This window comes from Hibiscus syriacus, unplaced genomic scaffold, assembly GCF_006381635.1.
Source record: "Hibiscus syriacus cultivar Baekdansim isolate YM2019G1 unplaced genomic scaffold, ASM638163v2 tig00110300_pilon, whole genome shotgun sequence".
Taxonomy (NCBI): Eukaryota; Viridiplantae; Streptophyta; class Magnoliopsida; order Malvales; family Malvaceae; genus Hibiscus; species Hibiscus syriacus.
The window spans coordinates 538,844-549,158 of NW_024062669.1; positions in this window are offsets into that span (position 1 = coordinate 538,844).

Sequence of the window (10,315 nt, forward strand, 5' to 3'; positions counted from 1 at the left end):
TTAAAACATTTATTTAATTATTCAGAATTATATATATATATCAATTAAAAGAGTTGTAATATAAATTACATTCTTTTAATACTTATTAAATATATTCGGGATAATTAAATTCATATGTATATCAAATATACACATCTTAACTTTAGATATATTTTAGTAACGTACAACAAATTGTACATCTTTGCTCATTTCAATCCTAGGGTGTGACCCTGTAGGTTCTTGTAACGTTAGTAGTAATTATTAGAACAATTCTAAAATTACATACAATGAGTGACATCTAGCAATATATCATTGTCACCTAAGTTACAAGAAAATATGATCCGACATATCATCTTGGTGATGAACTCTTTTATGTATTACATCCTTATGTCCTTTATATCTAGAATAGGCACAATTCTTGGAATAGTCACACTTGTATAGCCCATCTATTATTTCTTGATATCTAGAGTAGACTTTAATTAACGAATAGTTTGTGATATCTCATATCAACTTATTCGAGCATGACAATGCGTTTCTAGTCTCACTCAATCAAGTGGCCTGTGATATATTTCCTATTATGTAGGAAGGACAAATCCTATCTTAATCATACACACCCACTACATATATTGAGATATATTCAATAACAGTCTTTACAGAGCAACCAGTTACGGAGCTTGTTTAACTGCATCAAAACATACAACAATATATGGTTGGATAGTATTGATCTCAAGTCTGAGGGTCATACATATATTTATCACCATAATAATCCAAGACACATGCTCATTGTGGGTCAATCCAATACATTGTTCTCTAACAATATAATCATGTATCAATTCTGACATCTCTATGTCAATGACAACTCGTTGTCATCAGTCAATAACATGTTAGTCTTAATCGTATTATTATTGTCCATGCCCATAATAATACTTGACTAGGGACCTTTTAATAATAACAATTATGTCATTACATGGACTTTATTGTCTTCCAGTTTATGTTAAACACATATATATAACTGAAAATAATAGCGGCAATGCCTTTATTCAATAAAATCAGTAAATAAAAGTATTATTACAATCATCATATGATTGGTCTTTGGGAATACTCTAACAATCTCCCACCAGCACTAAGACCAATCACTCATATATCTAATACCGAGTGACTCAGTATGACGATCATGCCTCTGCTGTGTAAGAGGCTTCGTTAAGGGATCAACAATGTTGTCATCCGTGTGTACTCTACATATTTCTACATCTCCTCGATCAATGATCTCTCAAATGAGATGAAAACGCCTAAGAATATGTTTGGATCATTGATGAGATATGGGTTCCTTTGCTTGTGCAATGGCTCCATTATTGTCACAACGGAGTTCTACAACATCTGATATATTGAGAACAACCCCTAATTCCATTATAAATTTCTTGATCCAAACAACCTCTTTTGTTGCTTCACTAGCTGCAATGTATTCAGCCTCTGTTGTAGAATCATCTACTGTGTCTTACTTCGAACTTTTCCAGCTCACAGTACCTCCATTAAGACAAAACACAAAACCCGATTGCGACTGTGAGTCATCCTTGTCAGTTTGGAAGCTGGCATCAGTATAACCTTTTATACAAAGCTATTATTCCCCTCTATAGACAAGAAATTTATCCTTAGTTCTTCTTAAGTACTTAAGGATATTTTTAACCGCAACCCAATGATTTTCACCAGTGTTCACTTGATACCAACTCGTCATGCTTAAAGCATACGATACATCTGGTCGAGTACATATCATGGCATACATGATATAACCAATAGCTGAAGCATAGAGAATCTTATTCATCCGTTCTCTTTCTTGTGGAGTTGAAGGACACATTTCCTTAGAAAGAGAAATGCTATGTCTAATAGGCAAAAATCCTTTCTTGGATTCTTCCATATTAAATCTTTTCAGCACTTTGTCTATATATGTACTTTGACTTAGACCTAAAAGTTATCTTGATCTATCTATATAGATCTTAACTCCTAAGATATACGCTGCCTCACCCAAATCTTTCATAGAAAAACAACTACTTAACCAAGTCTTAACAGACTGTAAAGTAGGTATATCATTTCCTATGATGAGTATGTCGTCTACATATAAGATTAGGAAAGAAACAATGCTCCCACTAGCCTTCTTATAAACAAAAGGCTCATCTTCAATTCTGATAAAACCAAACTCTTTGATTGCATCATTGAAACGAAGATTCCAGCTTCGAGAAGCTTGCTTTAGTCCATAAATAGAACTCTGTAGCTTACAAACCTTTCTAGTATTTCCTGGAAAGACAAAACCTTCTGGTTGTGTCATATACACATCCTCTTCAAGTTTTCCATTAAGGAATGCGGTTTTGACTTCCATTTGCCAGATTTCATAATCATGGAATACAAATATTGCTAGGAAGATCCGATTGGACTTAAACATAGCTACAGGGGAAAATGTTTTGTCATAGTCTACACCATGAACTTTTCGAAAACCTTTAGTGACTAATCGTCCCTTGTATGTTTGTACATTACCATCTATGTTGGTTTTCTTCTTGAAAACCCATTTACACCCTATAGGTTTGACCCCTTCAGGTGGTTCAACCAAAGTCCATACTTGGTTTACTGACATGGAATCCATCTCAGATCTCATGGCTTCAAGCCATTTCTCATAGTCTGGGCTAGACACTGCCTCTTGATAAGTTATGGGCTTATCTTGATCCATTAGAAGAACATCTCCATGTGTCGTAACGAGAAATCCAAATCTCTCAGGTGCACGATGTTCTTTTGTGGATCTACGCAGTGATTGTGTTTCTAAACCTGTTGAATGCTCCTCAACAACTTGTGAAACATGTTCAACTTCAGGTTCATTTATCTGTTGCTCTTGAACTTCTCCAAGTTCAATATTTCTACCCTTCTCTTTCTTTGAGAGAAATTCTCTTTCGAGAAAAACTCCTGTTCGAGCAACAAATACTTTGTTCTCGTTAGGGTTGAAGAAATAGTATCCCTTAGTTTCTTTAGGATATCCAACAAATATACACTTATAAGATTTAGGTTCAAGCTTTGTAGACATCTGATGTTTTACATAAGCTTTACAACCCTAAATCTTCATAAAAGACATACTGGGACATTTCCCAGTCCATATCTCGTATGGTGTCTTTTGAAACAATTTAGATGGAAAACGATTTAGTGTGAAAGTGGCTGTTTCAAGTGCATGTCCCAAAAAAAAGTCGAAAGATCACTATGACTCATCATCGATCGAACCATGTCTAACAATGTTCAATTCCTTCTTTCAGAAACTCCATTCCAATGTGGTGTACCAGGTGGTGTAAGTTGTGAGAAAATCCCACATTCTTTTAGGAGTTCATCAAACTCTATGCTTAAGTATTCTCCACCTCGATCTGATTGAAGTGCCTTAATACTCTTGCCTAATTGATTTTGTACTTCATTTTTAAATTCCTTAAACTTTTCAAAGGCTTCAGATTTATGACGCATAAGTTAAATATACCCATACCGACTGAAGTCATCGGTAAAAGTAATGAAGTAATGGAATCCACCTCTGGCTTGTGTATTCATTGGTCCACATACATCACTATGTATTAACCCTAATAAATCACTTGTTCGCTCATCTTTACTATTAAAAGGAGCTTTAGTCATTTTTCCCAACAAGCAAGATTCGCATACATCATATTGTTCGAAAATAAATGAATCTAAGAATTAATCTTTATGGAGTTTTGATATGCGTTTCTCACTTATATGGCCTAAACGACAATGCCAAAGATAAGTTTGATTTGAGTCATTTGTTTTTGATCTCTTAGTATTTATGTTATAAATATTATTTTCTTGATCCAAAATATAGAGACCATTAACCAATTGTGCCGAACAATAAAAAACACTATCGAGATAAAAAAACAACAATTATTCTTAATAATAATCTCAAAACCAATCTTGTGCAAACAAGAAATAGAAATAATGTTCTTAGTCAAACTAGGCACATAATAACAATCCTCTAAATTTAAATCAAGTCCACTAGGCAAAGATAAAACATATGTCCCTATAGCTAATGCAACAACTCTTGCTCCATTTCCCACTCGTAGGTCCACGTCTCCTTTAGCCAGATTCCTTCTATTTTGCAGTCCCTGTACAGAAGTACAAATATGAGAACCACAACCGGTATCTAATACCCAAGAAGTAGATGTTGACAAATTAACATCAATAACATAAATACTTGAAACAAACGTTCTGTTTGCTTTTGCCTTCTTGACCTCTTCAAGGTAAACAGGGCAGTTTCTCTTCCAGTGTCCGGTCTTATCGCAATGGAAACATTTTCCTTCTTTGCTAACCCCCCTTTGGGTTTCAATGCATTTTTCCCTTTTGGCTTGGTCTTACCATTTCCCTTAGACTTTGCCACTACCTTTTTCTTTCCCTTTCCTTTGTCCTTGTGGACCATCAGAATGGGCTTAGGTCCAACCTTTTTCATGTTACTTTCAACAGTTCGTAATATGCCAAGTAACTGTGGCAAAGTCTTGTTAATTTCATTCATGTTGAAATTAAGGACAAATTGGCTAAAGCTATCTGGCAATGATTGCAGGATAACATCGATAGCCAATTCATCTTTGAGAGGAAATCCCAGCTTTTCCAACGTTTGGATGTAGCCCATCATCTTGATGACATCAGCTCCTACAGGAGTTCCCTCTGCCATTTTGCATTGAAATAGAGCTTTAGATGTCTCATATCTCTCTTGACGTGCTTGCCCTTCATATATTTCTTTGAGATTTTGAATCATCTCATATGCAACCATGTCCTCATGTTGCTTTTGAAGCTCAGGAGTCATGGTGGCAAGCATTAGACATCCAACATCTAACATATCATCCATATGCTTCTTGAATTTGTCTTTGTCAGCTTTTGAAGCATTAGCTGCCGATTCATTAGGAACAGGTTCCTCAATGACATATTTATTCCTTTCCTGTTTGAGAACAATTCTCAAATTACGAAACCAGTCAAGGAAGTTTATGCCATTAAGTTTATCCTTCTCAATGAGTGATCGTAGTGATAAAGTGTTGTTTGCCATTAAATCTACAACAATGGAAATATTAAAGTAAGTGAATTTACCGAATTAAAATTTATAAATAGGACTTTATTTACAAATTACTCCCACTATTTTATTCAAAATTAAAAACCCTCTCTGTTTTAATTTCGAAAAAATTCAACGAAAATTTTTCTAGTGGGTGAGAATCCATAATACATCAATTTCCTAAATCAGCTTTGGCTTTTCTTTTAGGATAGTGATTATTTAGGTAAATAACACTTTACTAGTTACATCTTATGTAACTCCTCATTTTGGTGAACAACTTTTGTTCAAGTCATCTTATGACTTATCCAAATATTTAACCTCTAGGTTTCTAATCCTATTAGAATAACCTAGCTAAGTTATTACTAATATTTCAACCGGTGAATATCACTTGCTTATTCTTCGAGTTTAACCAAGATATATTTATGTGCCAATGCTTTGGCAAAGCCCACACTATATCGATCAAAGCCTTAACGAGGGTAAATATCGGACGGTTAAGTTAACTTAGATTATAAAGAGGGATTTGCGTAATTATCTCATCATTATTCATTTTAATATTAGGCCCTTATTGATCTCATCAATATTTATTCTTATTTTATCATTTGATGCATTGCATACATAACAAATATAGTAATAAATAAAATGCAATGGTTATAGCCCAAAACAATGACTAAGGTGGCCCATCCCAAGCCAATGGGAGAACCAAGAACCCTAAAGCCTGAGACTACTCTCTAGGCATCTTCTCACCGTTCTTCTGCTCCTTATGAATCTTCATAGGTTTACAATTTTAAAAGAAACTCGTTTTACATACGAGGGTGTAAGATCATAAGAGAAATACAACAGAGATATAGAAAGGCACAGCTCGCAGACCGTATTTCAAAATAAACCATTTTAAATTGAACAAGAGCTATAAGCATGCATATCAAACACCTTGCAAAACAAACATATCATATATATATACACACACGTTGTTACGCCTTTATTAAACAAAAAATACTTCAGTTTCTATGGAAAAACTTCACTATTTGATATCAACAGAATCGTGTTTTTGGGATTTTCAATCTCGAAGGTTTTCTGCATCAGAACAACCATTGTTCCACTGCCAAATGCGATCTGCTATCGCACTCCCATAGATCATCCATCAACAAATCAATTGAAAAACATATTAACAAATTAACATATTAATCGTTGTGGGTATCGATTCAAACAATGATATCAACATATTTATCAAAATCGATAAAACTAGAACATTCATCTCATACATATCGCATCAACAAAAAATTTAACCCAAAATCAGATCGTACAAGTGACTCTGATACCACTGTTGGGACCGTTGGCGCACCCTATGGCACAGCGGAAACAAAACTCGACGGTCTCACCAGCGATCCAAGAACGAAAAACTGAAATCGGGAGGAAGATATACGAATACTTACAGCGGGTTCCTTGAAAAACAGCAAGGACAACACTGAATACTGGTGGTGTAGATCGGTTCAAATCATAAGCCTCCACGAAATCACGTATTGGCCTCTACTCAGTTCACCCGATTGAGAGCAATCTTTGTTTTCCCCAAAACTCCTTTGAGAGAAAATGGCTGAATGTTATGTGTGTGTGTTGCAAAACGGCTGCTAGACCTAACATACCCTTTTATATCTATTACCCTAACATCTTAGGGTTTTAAAGTTATTTTGAATTAATAAATAAAATATTATTTAATTAATTCAACTTAAATATACATTAAAGACTTATAATCAGAATTACAATCTTTAATGTTTACTTAAAACATTTATTTAATTATTCCGAATTATATATATATATATATATATCAATTAAAAGAGTTGTAATATAAATTACATTCTTTTAATGCTTATTTAATATATTCAGGATAATTAAATTCATATATATATCAAATATACATATCTTAACTTTAGATATATTTTAGTAACGTACAACAAATTGTACATCTTTGCTCATTTCAATCCTAGGGTGTGACCCTGTAGGTTCTTGTAACGTTAGTAGTAATTATTAGAACAATTTTAAAATTTCATACAATGAGTGACATCTAGCAATATATCATTGTCACCTAAGTTACAAGAAAATATGATTCGACATATTATCTTGGTGATTAACTCTTTTATGTATTACATTCTTATGTCCTTTATATCTAGAATAGAGACAAGTGTTGGAATAGTCACACTTGTATAGCCCATCTATTGTTTCTTGATATCTAGAGTAGACTTTAATTAACGAATAGTTTGTGATATCACATATCAACTTATTCGAGCATGGCCATGTATTTATAGTCTCACTCAATCAAGTGGCCTATGATATATTTCCTATTATGTAGGAAGGACAAATCCTATCTTAATCATACACACCCACTACATATATTGAGATATATTCAATAACAGTCTTTACAGAGCAACCAGTTACGGAGCTCGTTTAACTGCATCAAAACATACAATAATATATGTTGGGATAATATTGATCTCAAGTCTGAGGATCATACATATAGTTATCACCATGAGCAATGTTATGACTGTCACATAATAATCCAAGACATATGCTCAAGGTAGATCAATCCAATACATTGTTCTCTAACAATATAATCATGTATCAATTCTGACATCTCTATGTCAATGACAACTCGTTGTCATCAATCAATAACATGTTAGTCTTAATCGTATTATTATTGTCCATGCCCATAATAATACCTGACTAGGGATCTTTTAATAATAACAATTATGTCATTACATGGACTTTATTATCTTCCAGTTTATGTTAAACACATATATATAAGTAAAAATAATAGAGGCAATGCCTTTATTCAATAAAATCAATAAATAAAAGTATTATTACAATCATCATATGATTGGTCTTTGGTCATACTCTAACACATTCGTCGTGAAGTTGGGCCTGGTAATTGGATATCCTTCATCGTGAAGTTAAAATCCAAGGAAGTTGTATTGCTTTGAGTCCAATATCCTCCATCGTGAAGTTGAAATCGTGAAGTTAAAATTGGATCTGAAACTGGGAGATTGTTTGTTGACAGCTAGCTACCCCTTCACTGTGAAGTTGAGCTTGTACTGTCTCAATTCTAATATCGTTCGTTGTGAAGTTGAAATTGACTCTGAATGAAACTAAAAAGTTGTTTGTTGATAGTCAGTCACCCCTTCGCTGTGAAGTTCAGCTTGTGTTGTCTTGAGTCCAATATCATTTGCTGTAAAGTTGAAATTGGCTCTGAAACTGGGAAACCCCTTTGTCGTGAAGTTGAGCCTCAAATGGAACGATATCCTCCGTTGTGGAGTTAAAATCGTAGATGTGTGGGTACGATATCCTCTGTCGTGGAGTTGAAATCGTGGATGGCTCATTCATCGTGAAGTTGAGCCATGACTTGAATATCCTTTATCGTGAAGTTGAAATCTAAGTATTGTATGTTGTGGGTGGACACGATTCCCTTCGTCGTGAAGTTGAAACTGTGGATGACCCATTCGTTGTAAAGTTTGGCTTCGAGTCAAATATCCTTTGTCGTGAAGTTGAAATCTACTCTCGAGCAAATTGTGTCGTTTTGTGTCCAATATCCTTCGTTGCGAAGTTGAAATTGGCTCTAGATAAAACCTGTAGAGATATGCATATATACGATGTTATGGATGCAATGCTCTTAGGTATGCCTAAAATGTATATGCAACATATGTTATTTTGGGCTCTATAGAGAAATCTCGATCTCCGATTGCCTGTCGTGTTAACTCTTGGAATCTGGAAGTTCTGATTCCCGATATTGAATTCTTTAAATGTTCAACTCTGATGTTCTTTGTTCCTTGATTTGGGAAATGCTTCTCAACCATCTCAAGTATGTGCATGAGCCTTGATCGGCTTCCGGGTACCTGTATTTTTCAATGAATCTTTGTATATAAATGCGATTATCTTTTACATAAGTAGATAAATCATTGTGTTTAAGTTCAATTCAAGATGCTCAAAAGGAATTGATTTAGAGAAAAGATTGTCTTTATTCATAAGGGAAAAAAACAAATAATACATGACAAACATTCTGGAAAATGAATACATGACAAAACGTGAATGAATGTCTCAGATCTTGATAATGTGGGCACTTCTGAGCTGAAGAACCGTTAAGTGACCTTGAATGCAGCATTTGCCAAGGGATCTTCGAACATGCGACAACGTTCTGAGATGTTTCCACTGTTTGGATTTCTTGAATTATCCAAATCGCCCTTTCGGGTTTTAACTTAGACCCATCCTTGGTTGCAAGACGCCCTTTGCGGGTTTTCATCTTGAACCCACATTTTCTTTTTCTTTTTTTATCTATTTCCTTTTTTTTTCAATTTAGGGCGCCCTTTTGGGTTTTCACCCTAAACGTTTTTTTCTTTTTTTTTTTTTTTTTTTTTTTTTTCTTCTTTCTTCGACTTAGGACGTCTTTTTCGAGTTTTCATCCTAAGCAAAGTATTTATTAACTGCATCCGAATTGATGGGATGTGGCAGTTCAGGTCCGTCCATTTCAGCCATAACAAGGGCTCTTCCAGAAAAGGCATTTTTCACGACATAAGGTCCTTCCCAATTTGGCGCGAATTTTCCTCGAAAATCTTTCTGGACTGGCCAAATTCTCTTTAGCACCAGATCTCCTTCGCGGAATATTCTCAGGCGTACCTTTTTGTCATGTGCCCAGATCATTCGTTTCTAATAGATTTGACCATGATGAATCACTTTCAATCTCTTTTCATCTATTAGGTTCAGTTGATCATATCGGGATTGCACCCACTCTGCATCGTCCAGTTTGACTTCTGTCAGGACCCAGAGTTACGGAATCTCTACTTCAATGGGCAGTACTGCTTCCATTCCATAAGCGAGTGAAAATGGAGTTGCCCCAGTCGAGGTTTGTACCGAGGTTCGGTAAGCGAACAAAGCAAAATAACTTCTCATGCCAGTCTTTTTAAGTCTCGGTCATTTCTCCACTGTCTTTTTAATATTTTTGTTTGTTGCTTCTACTGCGCCGTTCATCATCTTGTTGTTCAAATTTGTATCATTATCGGTAATGATCCTTTCAGGTAGACCATACCGATATATAATCTCTTTCTTCAGAAAGTTGCAAATAGTGGATTGAGTGACACTGGCATATGATGCAGCCTCTACCCATTTGATGAAATAATCAATTGCTACGAGAATGAAAAGGTGACCATTCGAAGTCTTCGGATGTATTTACCCGATAACATCTATGCCCCACACAGAGAAAGGCCATGGTGACGTCTTTACATGGAGTGGATG